The sequence below is a fragment of the Oryx dammah genome, unplaced genomic scaffold (assembly GCF_014754425.2).
Source record: "Oryx dammah isolate SB20612 unplaced genomic scaffold, SCBI_Odam_1.1 HiC_scaffold_15, whole genome shotgun sequence".
Lineage (NCBI taxonomy): Eukaryota > Metazoa > Chordata > Mammalia > Artiodactyla > Bovidae > Oryx > Oryx dammah.
The window spans coordinates 28,066,328-28,079,709 of NW_024070199.1; the positions used below are offsets into that span (position 1 = coordinate 28,066,328).

At 39.6% G+C, this 13,382-nt stretch overlaps 1 protein-coding gene across 2 annotated transcripts in view; it reads right to left on the reverse strand.

Moving 5' to 3' along the window:
• Positions 1-13,382, reverse strand: part of CDON (cell adhesion associated, oncogene regulated) — a 99,523-nt gene that overhangs the window by 4,592 nt on the left and 81,549 nt on the right. Inside the window, exons 20-21 of one of the 2 annotated variants that reach the window (XR_005723643.1) lie at positions 4,983-5,232; positions 905-1,196 (exon numbers count right to left, since the gene is read on the reverse strand). The exons of the other annotated variant lie outside the window; for it this stretch is intronic. The gene's annotated coding sequence lies outside the window, so the exon portion shown is untranslated. Of the gene's footprint in view, positions 1-904; positions 1,197-4,982; positions 5,233-13,382 lie in introns of those variants that run through there. 2 annotated transcript variants of the gene reach the window in all.

Here is a 13,382-nt window from a genome sequence, read left to right on the forward strand (position 1 = left end):
ATGCTGGAAGGAGCGAAACAGAAAAAGAGGAAAAGGACAGAAAGCTAAGAAACTTATGGCCACGTGAGAGAAATGACCTTATGAAAGCCAACAAAAATATAGTTTTGAAACCAGCTATGTTCCCTTTCACTCTTGGAAGAAATACTATAAGAACTAGACATTCAAAATCTAAGTTTTGTTTATTTTTCAATTTTTTTTCTTTGCAGAATTGGTAGAATTTATTAGTACTAAACATTCACTTCAATTCTGCCCTATTTTTATTTCCTGTCTTCATCCAAAATATGTATTTTCTCTAATTTTTTCTTCCTGTTCTTCAGATTGGATAATCTCTATTGATCTTTTAGTTTATTGACTCTTTCTTCTGTTGTCTTCAATCTGATATTAAGCCCAAACAGTAAATTCTCAATTCCAGTTATTTATGCTTTTCAGCTTTGGAACCTCCATTTGATCTTTATAGGTTCTATTTCTAAGATGAAATTCCCCACGTGAAGGCACTGTGTGTTGTTCATTAAGTCCTTGAGCATATTTGCAACAGGGTCTGTTTCTATTGACAATTTTTTTCCCTTGAGTAAGTATCACTTTTTCCTATTTTTTACATGTATAGTAACTTTTTTTTTTTAACTGGATTTTTCCCTCTGATTTTCTGGTTGTTCTGTTGACCTCAAACTCCATCTTTCAATACCTTCAGTTTGTGTTCTTAATCCAAGATTGAAGAATGTTTTGTCCTCAGGCAAAAACCCATAGACAAATGTTACCCATTGTCTTTCAAGGTTAGATTTATTCAGTTTCTGCCTGTTTCTTGTTACTCTACAATACTTTCAGATTGCCCAGATTCCATTGTTATTACCTGTGGATGATAAGCTATTCCATCATTAACAGAAACTGGAGACTGGAGACCCAGGAGTATTTACATATAAAATAAAAATATTTTTTATTTATAAAATTAGGAGTGAGAAAAGTGAAGACATTTCATGCGACTTTGGTCGGGAAGGTTAGATAGGAAATACACAAGTATGCTCGAGTTAAGCATGTTAGGGAATAAAGGTAAGAATTCTTTGGACTTCCAGCCTTTTAACATGGGATAGTATGTTTCTGGAACATAAAATCAGTAAAGAGAAATCCACACAACTGTCACCAGCATCTCTGTTGGTTCTAGTTACTAGAAATAACAAATGCTAAGCTTGAAGCCTTGGAACCTGAAAGAGAATAAGATATCTGTCAGTAAACCAAATCCTTATTTAAATAAGTTCAACTTTAATTTCAAAGAGAGAAATATATCGACTATACACTTAGTAAAATTCAGATACCAGTCATCTGGCATGAAAGCAAAGTATGTCTGTCAGGAATTCATCTGCACAGAGAAACATGACTGCAGCGTAATCTAATATGACTGTAATCCTAACCTTTAACACTATCAGAAAAAAACACATAACCTGATTCAAAGAAAATCTATATGCTGATGCAAGTGTTAAGGCAATAAAAAGTAGAGGAAGCACTGGTATGGAAGAAAGTTTGTTGAAGTCAGAATCAAAGCATTGGGCTAGCAGACCATGACTCTAGGAGAGCAAGGCATTCCTCATGGGTCTGCTGGACATTTCACTCAACTCGGAACTTAAAATTTTTTCTGGGATGCCGGGATACCAACAAAGGTAAACACAGATCTCTTGACAGCCATTTAAAAGTGTCCATGTTACCAGTCTCTTTTCATGAGTCTCTTCCGCTGTCTCAATACCCAGGGAATCTGAAAACTCTCTTGAATGTATTCAATTCATGAGAAACTAGAGTCTAAACAGGGTATTCACCTAAAATGTGTGGCAAGGTAAGGGGGAAAATTTTTTGTTTGTTTTTCTGGCCCTGCCATGTGGCTTACAGGATCTTAGGTCCTTGACCAGGGAATGAATCCAGCACCATGACAGTGAAAAGTGCTGAGTCCTAACCACTGGGTCTCCAGGGAACTCCTGGAAAAATCTTTTTGTATTCAAATTACTTCTAGTGAGAATTTACTGAATATTATATATCTATATTAAAAAACTCAGTTAGAAGAACCCTTTATTCCAAAAGCACATGACATGTGAATACCTTCTAAATGTCAGACACTGTGGTAGACACTGAAAATAAAAAGATAAATACAACAGGTGCCAGCTCCCAGTCTAGCAGAGGAGAGTGAATAAACAAATGGTTATACTACAGTGTAGTGAGAATGATGTAAGAAGATATAAGACACTGGGAGCACTCAGCTTTGAGACGGGTTAGGGCTGTATGGCTGATGAGAGTAGGGTACCTTCTGCATTCCAACTAGAGACTAGTGTATATCCTTTCATGCTCTTTCAGACTCAAGAGTCTTATAATTGAGGAAATTAAATTAGATGACAATTAGAGAGTAAGGAAGATTATGATTTCCAAAAACCAGAAATATCTCTGGTCAAGGGAATCTATATGACTACCATGATTTGTTGAAAATAATTCTTAAAAATTACGTTCCTGGCTTCTGGCTATGACTGATTAGTTTATATCAGAACAACTCTCCTGCCAAGAGCAACTAAAAAAAAAGATGGAGACACTGGAGTTTAAATCTGTTGGAGTCATCAGAGAGCTACCCAGCACTTAAGCGGCTAAGATTCCAGAAAGAAGGTAAATGTGAGTTTCAGCACCGCTTGTCCTCACAAAGCATCTGCCCAGCTCAGTGCAGGATGGAACACTGAGGCATCAAGCACGCAGTGGCAGCTGAGGAACAGAGGAGAACTTCTGGCACCTTCACGGGGCTGGGAAGACAGAAATTAAGAGTTCAGAGTCTGCCAAAGAGAAAAGGCTCAGTAAACACCCCAGGCTTTTAACTTACCCTTGAAGGGTTACACTATGAAAATAACGGTGAAGCAGGAAGAGACAAGGCTTTTAAAAAGACTTGAAACTCAGCATTAAATCAGCTCAGTCTCTAAGTGGGTTAAAATGATCTGGTCCTTGCCTAACTGCCTGCCAAAAGCAAACGCAAATACTTCCTGGGGGAAGAAAACATCTTCCAGAGCCTCTAGGAGTTTTTATATGCAATGTCCAGAATTCAATAGCAGGCATTTCCGAAGACAGAAATAAAAGAAAAATAAGTGATGCTTATATTGAGTTAGGAGACAACGACTTTAAAAGAACTGGATGATTATATTCAAGAAAAAAGGTGACAAGATGGAGAATTTTAACAGAGACTGAGCATCTAATATAATGATTATTATTTGGAATTTCTAAACTGATCGGTAGAATAACCTAAATGAAGAACTCCGTTCATGGAGTTACGTGGAAATGAAGCACAGAAGACCAGAGGTTTACTGAACGTGAAGTGTGTTCAGACTGAAGACACAAAAGGATGGAAAATATATAAAGAAGCTTGAGAGACATAAGAGGCATACAGAAAAGCTCAAATACAGAATGAACTATTACTCAACCATAAAAAGAAACAAAATAATGTCACTTGCAGCAACATAGACGGACACAGAGATGGTCACACTGAGTGAAGTAAGTCAGAGGAAGACAAATATCACGTGATATCACTTATATGTGGAATCTAAAAAAAAAATAAAAAAGGTACTTATATGCAAAACACAAACTGACTCACAGATGTAGAAAACAAACTTATGGTTACCAAAGGGGAAAGCGACAGGGACGGAGGGCTAATCTGGGAGATTGGGATTGACATATACACACCATTATATCTAAAACAGATAACTGATAAGGACCTACTGTATAGCACAGGGAACTCTACTCAGTACTCTGTAGTGACCTACAGGGGAAAAGGATCTGAAAAAGAGCAGATGTATGTATAACTGATTCACTTTGCTGTACAGCTAAACGTAACACAACATTGTAAATCAACTACACTCCAATACAAATTAACTGAAAAAAAAAGAAAGGAGAGAATAGCAACAAAGATAATGTTGGGAATTGTGAATAAACATTGCAAGAAAACAGAAACTGTATTGTCTTAAAAGATTTTAAATATTTATAGCATTAAACTATATGACAAAAAATAACAAAGCACTGGAGAAGAAACTAGAGTTAAAACGCTCTAAAATATTTTGCTATTTTAGTACTAATAAAAGTACTAATGCATGTTAGACTCCAATTAAGGTCCCATCACTTCATGGGAAATAGATGGGGAAACAGTGGAAACAGTGTCAGACTATTTTGGGGGGCTCCAAAAATCACTGCAGATGGTGATTGCAGCCATGAAATTAAAAGATGCTTACTCCTTGGAAGAAAAGTTATGACCAACCTAGAGAGTATATTCAAAAGCAGAGACATTACTTTGCCAACTAAGGTCCGTCTAGTCAAGGCTATGGTTTTTCCTGTGGTCATATATGGATGTGAGAGTTGGACTGTGAAGAAGGCTGAGCGCCGAAGAATTGATGCTTTTGAACTGTGGTGTTGGAGAAGACTCTTGAGAGTCCCTTGGACTGCAAGGAGATCAGCTCTGGGATTTCTTTGGAGGGAATGATGCTAAAGCTGAAACTCCAGTACTTTGGCCACCTAATGCAAAGAGTTGACTCACTGGAAAAGACTCTGATGCTGGGAGGGATTGGGGGCAGGAGGAGAAGGGGATGACAGAGGATGAGATGGCTGGATGCCATCACTGACTCGATGGACGTGAGTCTGAGTGAACTCCGGGAGTTGGTGATGGACAGGGAGGCCTGGCATGCTGCGATTCATGGGGTCACAAAGAGTCAGACACGACTGAGCGACTGAACTGAACTGAACTGAAGGTCATAACGTCCAGTGCCAAGCACATAGTAAATAGCATATAGTAGGACCTCAGCAAAAATGGTGAATGGATACATAATAAACATCGAACATCAAACTTCTTAAATAAGCTTTTCTGTAAGCAAGCAAAATTATTATCAAAGAGCAACAACTAAACTAATGGGTCAAGATATCTTATAATAGATCACACCCAAAACTGAGACACATAGATTAAAAGTGAGAACGAATCATGTACTTACCCCTGAAGATTTTTGTACCACAATAGAAATTATCTCTGTCCTCGTTCATACTGGCTCTGTTGTTTAGCTTTCTTTCTATCTGTTGGCTTCAAAGTTATCTGACTTAAATGTCAGTCTTCTGGAGGATGGGCAATGTCTGTCCTTGGTGTCAGAGAAAGCTCTTAGATCAGTGAGACACAGAGCACAGTCAGGCACTTAATGAAATCCCCAATCATGACGTAAAACAAACAAAATGAGCTTCTGCAGGAATCTGGAAGTAATACAAAGGTACCTGAGACCTGAAAGACAAAAAGAAGGATCAGGTCAGAAAGAGACACTTTCATTTAAAGAAGTAAAGTTAAGGTGAAGGAAAAAAATATACCTGCCAGATTTTGAAAACACCAGGGCAGTTCCCTAAAAAACAAGATACTGTAAGTTTATAACTGGCTTTCACAGAGCTAACAGGAATGAAATTTCATAATGTGAACACAAAATAATGAAGACTCACCAGATAAGATGGCTTCAATTCTTCTGTTGTCTTCTTTTCCCCCTTTCGTTTCTTTTTTGTCCTGCTCATTTCTTTAATTTAAAGCAATGGATGAGATTTTTAAAGGACCTCTAAGGGCAGTCTAACAGTTTGAGTGTAGAGCACTTTTGTGAACTTTTTTTTTTTCACAGATGTTTGATCACTACACTGGCTACTACTAGCCTGAGAGCTGTTACAATATGGCAGATGTGGTTCTGATGCCGCCTTCACTGATGAAAACAAGTGGCAAGGCTTCACATTTTCCCAATGAATAAACTAGTTTCTTTCATAGTGGGGAAAAAAAAAATACAGCACTATTGTGATAATGAAGGTGAACGACACGGATGGGACAGGACCAAAGGATGGTGAGGATAGAGGTGCCAGGGCCAATTACAGTGAATAGTATCTAGAGAGCTGATACTGTCATCTGGTTTTACGAGCTGAGAGTTAACAAGTAAATACATATGTTTTAAAAGAAATTACAGATATTTAGCAGGAGGAAAGTGCAATTTCCTATTGGATATTCTTCAGCATGTATCTTTCAGGTAAGTGATATAGAAAGCCATTGCAGTGCATACTTTTATTCCAAATTCTGAGTCTCAATTAACAGGGTGGTGCTCACAGTAAAATCATTATGTGAGTTAGACTGGTAAAGTGATGATTACCCAAATTTCAACCCGATAAACCAAACTGGTTTAAAATGTTCTATTACAGTGAACCCTGACTCATAATTGTCAGTAATTAACCACGTAAAGCAGGGCCTCCAACCACCATGTTCTAATGCCTAATAATCTGCAGTGGAGCTGATGTAATAGCAAGAGAGATAAAGTGCACAATGAACGTCATGCACTTGAATCATCCTAAAACCATCTCCCACCTGGGTCCATGGAAAAACTGTCTTCCATGAAACCAGTCCTTGGTGTAAAAACGCTGGGGATCACTGATGTAGAAAACCAAATAGAAGTAATTGAGTCACATTACTTCTAGCTCATTTTTGGATGTCTGCATGGGTCAGCATAAAAATGGCTTTAACCTGGGGGTTACATGCTAAGATATAAACACAGAGGACACAGTCTATAGAAAAGAAACATGATACCTGTTCTGAATGTAATTAAGCCTGTAACAAGTGAAACAATTCTTTTACTGATGCTTTAATTAAAATTTCTAAAGCAACCAGATAACTACAAAAATAGTACCTGTATATATGTAAGAGACCCGAATCTACAGGTAGTGAGAGAGAAAAGGGCACATGTCTGCATATTTATAACATTACTATAAACACGCTCTTATAATGCACATCTCACAGTTTATATGATACAAATAGTTTGTAATTTCTTATCTATCTTAGGCTTCTCAAATAATCTTTCAGTTGCAGTTATTATTGGCTTAAGGTGGAATGACAGTTTTCAATGGGTTGTATCTAGCTCAATGAAATGACTTTGCCTAACTTTGAAAACACTGAGTAAACAGAACTCTGTGCATCTTGCCACATACAGATTTGTGCTGCTTTGCAAGAATTCAGGTGGTCTGGGACTTGTTAGTTTATTACTAAGGTATCTTTCAGGAAACAGGAGAGGGCTGTCTGACCAAAGTAGAAGATAGGAGAGTGACTATTACAGTGTCATAAAAAATAAAATATTCTTGAAGCAGCCATCTGAATAGCACACACTAAGAAATAAGAAACTGGAATAGTAGCACAGCATTGTGTTTGGAAGAATACGTTGCATTAGTATTTGACTAAATATATTTTGGACATTCCAGCAAAACTACATAGCACCTCTGAAATGTTTTACAGAGAAGTATCCCATTTCTGATTACATAGTTGAATTTTTGTTAAGCATGATTAGGTACAGAATTTCTGTGATTAGATAATTGTATACATTTTGCCTTAAGTTTCCTCTTCTGATTATCCCTGGAGGGCAGGGACTAACTACCCATGAACCTCTTGGATGCATGATACTTATTTTCATGAATGTGTTCCACGAATATCTCCGGAAACCGTCTCATCTCAGTGGCGGTTTGCTCTAATGTTCTCCTCACCCTTGCTCTTTCCTCTTGCCACTGTGTCTGTCACTTTGCTGACCCGGCCCTTATCTTGAGGAGATCATCAGTTACCCTGCAACAGAACCCTGATGACATTCCTCTGGGGCCACGGAGGTCCCCTGTTCTCACCATACACTCTTTGCTACAGGCTGCAGTGACCCGAGCCACGCAGTACAAGTTTCCTTTTGGGAATTGGTTTATTTGTGGCTGTCACAGAACAGCCAGCAATACATGTTGCTGTCAGTCACTCAGCCATCTCCGGCTTCCCTGGTGGCTCAGATGGTGAAGAATCTGCCTGCAATGCAGAAGCTGCAGGTTTGATCCCTGAGTTGGGAAGATCCCCTAGAGAAGGAAATGGCAACCCACTCCAGTATTCTTGCCTGGAGAATTCCATGGACGGAGGAGCCTGATGGGCTATGGTCCATGGGACTGCAAAGAGTCAGACATGACTGAGCGACTAACACTCCCTTTAAATATATGTTGCTGCTGCTGCTGCTGCTAAGTCGCTTCAGTTGTGTCCGACTCTGTGAGACCCCAAAAGACGGCAGCCCACCAGACTTTCCCATCCCTGGGATTCTCCAGGCAAGAACACTGGAGTGGGTTGCCATTTCCTTTTCCAATGCATGAAAGTGAAAAGTGAAAGTGAAGTCGCTCAGTCGTGTCCGACTCTTAGCAACCCCATGGACTGCAGCCTACAAGGCTCCTCAGCCCATGGGATTTTCCAGGCAAGAGTATTGGAGTGGGGTGCCATTGCCTTGGGTGACTATAAGACAGAATGCATTACTGAACGTGGCAAGCTCACACTCTCTCTCTCTCACACACACACAATCTTACAAAAAAAAGAACAAAAGCATGCTGTATTCTAACCACGTTACTCCTTGACAACAGGATCAGGTCTCCATATCAAAAGTAGAATACAAGTAACTTCCCCCTAAAAGGAAGGTACCGATCAATTAAAGAAATTAGACCCAGTTTTTCGAATATTTTTCTCAGAGAATCAGGGAGATTACCATAGATGGAAGAGAATCCAAATCTTGGGCTCTGTGTATTTCCTTCCTTTGGTTTTATGGCTAGTTTTGAAGTAGCTGAGTGGTCAGGGATAGGAGATGGGTTGAATCATAACCAATTAACCTGCTGGTAAGGTGAAGTCGCTCAGTCGTGTCCGACTCTTTGCGACCCCACGGACTGTAGCCTACCAGGCTCTACCATCCATGGGATTTTCCAGGCAAGAGTACTGGAGTGGGTTGCCATTTCCTTCTCCAGAGGATCTTCCCGACCCAGGGATTGAACCCAGGTCTCCCACATTGCAGGCAGATGCTTTAACCTCTGAGGCACCAGGGAAGTCTTGGTGGAGCAGAGTCTAATTGTCTTTAGATAAGCAGTTGTTTTCATATTTCACAAACCAAATGGGTAAACAAAACCCTCCACCTAAAAGATCTACTATTATAATAGAATGTTTTCATATTCATCTCTACACACTTATATTTATCTGAGTATATCTGACTCAGTAGAAGGTTTCAAGTTGGTGAAGGAGTACCTTCAAACCCAGCAATACCCAGACTTTTAAGGTGATCATTACATAAAAACTTGGAGGTCATTTATAATATCTTTGTTTTCTAAAGCACTATTCCCAATAGTTTTATTTCTCCTCTTGACCACCAGCCATGTATAGCTCATACTTTTTTCCCCAGATGGATTATATACATTTTTCCAAGTTGATTTTTACTTGGCAACTTCCTGCCCATTTCCATTCTCTCTAGGACACTTAAAGTTAATTTTTGTTCCTTCCTGATGGGACCGCGCAGTTCATTCATCTGTGAATTTCATCAGTGTCCTCTCTTACAAATTATCAAGACTGATGGTAAACAGAGCAGATTTAATGTCAATCCCTTCCCATTAAACTAGCCAAGCAACTGACAAACCCCATTTAATGACATATCCAGAACTGCACTACTGTTTTCTGAATTGAAGAGAGAAGGGTAGAAAGCTATTGATTTATTTGATTAAAATCTGTTTAACTCTTGCAATGCATAGGGATTTCTCAACTGAGTCATTCATGCAGGGGGCTGGCTCCCCCAAAGCTACATTAAATATGTTTCTTTCCAGCTGTTCATAGTGAGTCATTACATGCAGCTCTTAAACCTGAAAAGCGTTCAAATGGACTGAACGCAGTGAGGCAGGCAGTCCTCTACAAATGCTACCAAAGCCCTAGAAGCAAATAAAACTCTCCATTGCTAGAGTGTGCACTCCCCTTTTGTTGTTGTTCGGTTGCCACGTTGTGTCCAATTCTTTGTGACCCCATGGACTGTAACATGCCAGGCTTCCCAGTCCTTCACTATCTCCCAGAGTTGCTCAAACGCGTTATCTGTTGCGTCCACTCCCCTTTGACCTGTTCTCAAATTTTCACATTGATATGCCAGTTTGGACAAGAAAGGCAAAGTTTTCTATTACTGAAATAGAAAGATGATAAAAGGACCTTAAGGTTGGCAATGACTTGCCTTTTTAAAAGGCCACTCCAAGAAATACATTCTAGTTTAAATCTAAAAAGGCAGGGGGTGGGGAAAGCTAGGGCAGCAAGATACAGGGCAGGTAGATTCCAAGGGGAAAAGCCTTCACCAATTCTTTACTCATCAGTAACCTGCAGCATAAGAGACCTGCCCTGGGTCAAGGTGAGTTTGATGAGGCACCACGAGGGTTGAAGGGGATGACTCCCAGGTGTGTGAAGGGTGGACGGGCATAAGTGCATTCCCGCAGTGCTTCCTCGTTCAGTGAGTACATCCAATTACCTGGACACCATCCTTGACATCTTCCCCTCTGTGGGCTCATATCTTTTTTAAAAAAGATATAAGTTACTCATATCTCTCAAAAAAAAAATTGCACCTTCTAAATCTCTCCAAAGCACCTACCTCTCTCTGCATCTACTATAGCTATCTTAGTGCACTATTTCTCATCTGGAGCGCTGCCACAGCCATCCAACTGATCCCCTGTATCCTTTCTTGTGCCATCCAATGGAGTCTCCAAACTCAATCCTCCAGAGTGCTCTATCATGCTAGCTTTTGCTGACTCACTGTGGCTCCATATGGTCTTAATTCACTCATCTACCTCTGACCCTTTCCCTTACTATGCTCCTGCCACATTAGCCTTCTTTGATTCTGTAAGAATTCCAGCGTTCTTTTTATAGCTTATAGTATCTATTACCAGTGACTTTAAGATTTTTTTTTTTATGTGGATCATTTTTAAAGTCTTTATTGAATTTGTTGCAATGTTGCTTCTGTCTTATGTTTTGGTTTTTTGGCCACGAGGCATGTGGGATCCTAGCTACCCAACCAGGGATCAAACCCACGCCCCTCACTCCCTGCATTGGAAGATAAAGTCTTAACCATTGGTTCACCAGGGAAGTCCCTTTTTATTTACTTATTTATTTATTTTTAGAAATAAGTTATTTATTTGACTGTGCTGGGTCTCAGTTGGGGCACACGGGATCTTTTAGTATGGCACGTGGGATCTAGTTCCTTGACCAGGGATTGAACCGGGGCCCCGTGCACTGGGAGTGCAGTCTTAACCACTGGACCACCAGGAAAGTCCCAGGATTTCAGTATTCTGCTTTAAAGGTTTTGCATAAATAGTACGTTGCCTTTGCCTGGAAAGCTTTAAACCTATCCCCATTCTTTTTGACCTAATTTTACAGATTCTTCACGTAAGGTGCCACTTGCTTAGTGAAGTCTTTCCTTTCTAACGTATTCTTTACTTTGTCTTTAAAGCACCCAGTTTGAATTATTTATTCATTTTTATGATTGATTTATGCCATTTTGAAAAAAGATGTGTCTCCCCATCAAATTATAAGCTCAGTGAAGGCAAGGACAATGCCCGTTTTGTTCATAACTGTAGCCTTGGGACCTAGCTTGGCACCTGGTCCACAGAAGACTCAAAAAAATGTCTGTTGAGTGAATGATGAATGATTGAATCCTCTTTAATTTTTGCTCTCCTGATTTTATCACACCCCTTGCCCCATCTCTTTGAAAATATATCAAGGCAGTAAGCAAAAAAATAATAATATGAGAGGATTATGAAAAGAATGTCTAATTCTTTAAATACTTAAGAAATAAAAGCCTTTAAAAATTAAATATATAAAAATAATCAGCCAAGGTTACTGTCTCCATTAGTATTCCCACTTATTTTTTTTTTTTTCTTTCTTTTTTTCATAGTTATCTGTAGTCATGAAATACATCTGGGATATGTTTGTGTCTCCCAACAAATTCTATGATTATAAAATAAAGAGCCTTCCTAGAGGGTCCTGCTGCTGCTAAGTTGCTTCAGTCAAGTCCGACTCTGTGCGACCCCATAGACGGCAGCCCACCAGGCTCCCCATCCCTGGGATTCTCTAGGCAAGAATACTGGAGTGGGTTGCCATTTCCTTCTCCAATGCATGAAACTGAAAAGTCAAAGTGAAGTTGCTCAGTTGTGTCCGACTCTTAGCGATCCCATGGACTGCAGCCTACCAGGCTCCTCCGTCCATGGGATTTTCCAGGCAAGAGTACTGGAGTGGGGTGCCATTGCCTTCTCCACCCACTTATTTTTAAACTTGTTTTTCTTTCAAACTTTATTAGGCAATATGGAATTGGTGGTATTCAAACATTTTTATCCTACAAAAATAGCAATTTCTGTATATATCTGTGTATACATATACACATACTTATGGATTTCCAAATAAATGTCTTATTAATAAAACAAAAATCCCCCCCATCCACCACCAAATATCTTTAAAATGGTCAACTTTTACATGCAGGTAGAGAATTTCAAAATGTCCAATCCATCTTTAAGTTGTATTACTTTGATACAAATGACTTGTAAATATAGAGATCACTATCCCAATCTACTCCCTGAACCCAAGACCAGAATTTTCATCTGTCTGCTTGACTTAAGATGTTTAACTGGCACTTGAAACTCTAAGAACATCCAACCAATATCATCACCTTCCCTCAATATACCATTTCATTAAGTTTCTTGTTTCTATGCCTATCACCATGGGAACTACCAGGCCATTCACATTTGAAACTCTCTATTCATTTGAACCTTTTCCTAGATTCCTATCAGTGCAGTCCAGTCAATGGCTAATCCCCAAAATTCTAACTCTAGAATCTAACTCAGCTCTCCTTTTCTAGCCTCATTCCTTTCATGAAGCTAACGCCTTCATTACACAAATCATCACACTGGTCTCCTCCCTCCAATCCCACCACCATTAACCAGCCTAAACACATCTCTGCATAACTGGCTCCCTTTCTCAAACATCTTCAAAAGAATCATGATGCCACTAAGCCCAGTGTGTCTCAACATTTAACCCATGCCCCCCCCCCCGTTTTTGATTAAGGCAAAAATCTCATATCTCTCCTATATTTTATATTACAGAAACAATAGGGACTTTTCCTATTCCTTAAATATAAAACAATGAGATTCAACGTGCTTCTTCAAACTCTACTCACCATACTTCAAGCTCTGTGAATCCCTCTTATTAACTGTCGGCTCTCTGGAGGGAGGCCTACAACATGGTGGGCACTCAATAAATGTTGATTAAATGAACTACTAAACCCTGACAGTAAGGATCATCCATGATATAAACTCAGTCTGGTTTTTCAGTTTTATGGCCTGCTATGGGCTTCCCAGGTGGCTTAATGGCCAAAGAATCTGCCTGCTAATTCAGGAGACGCAGGTTTGATCCCTGGAGGAGGAAATGGCAACCCACTCCAGCCTGAAAAATTCCATGGACAGAGGGACCTGGCTGGCTACAGCCCATGGGGTCGCAAAGGGTCGGCCATGACTGAGCACGAGGATCGCACTTTATTGAGGGGCTGAAT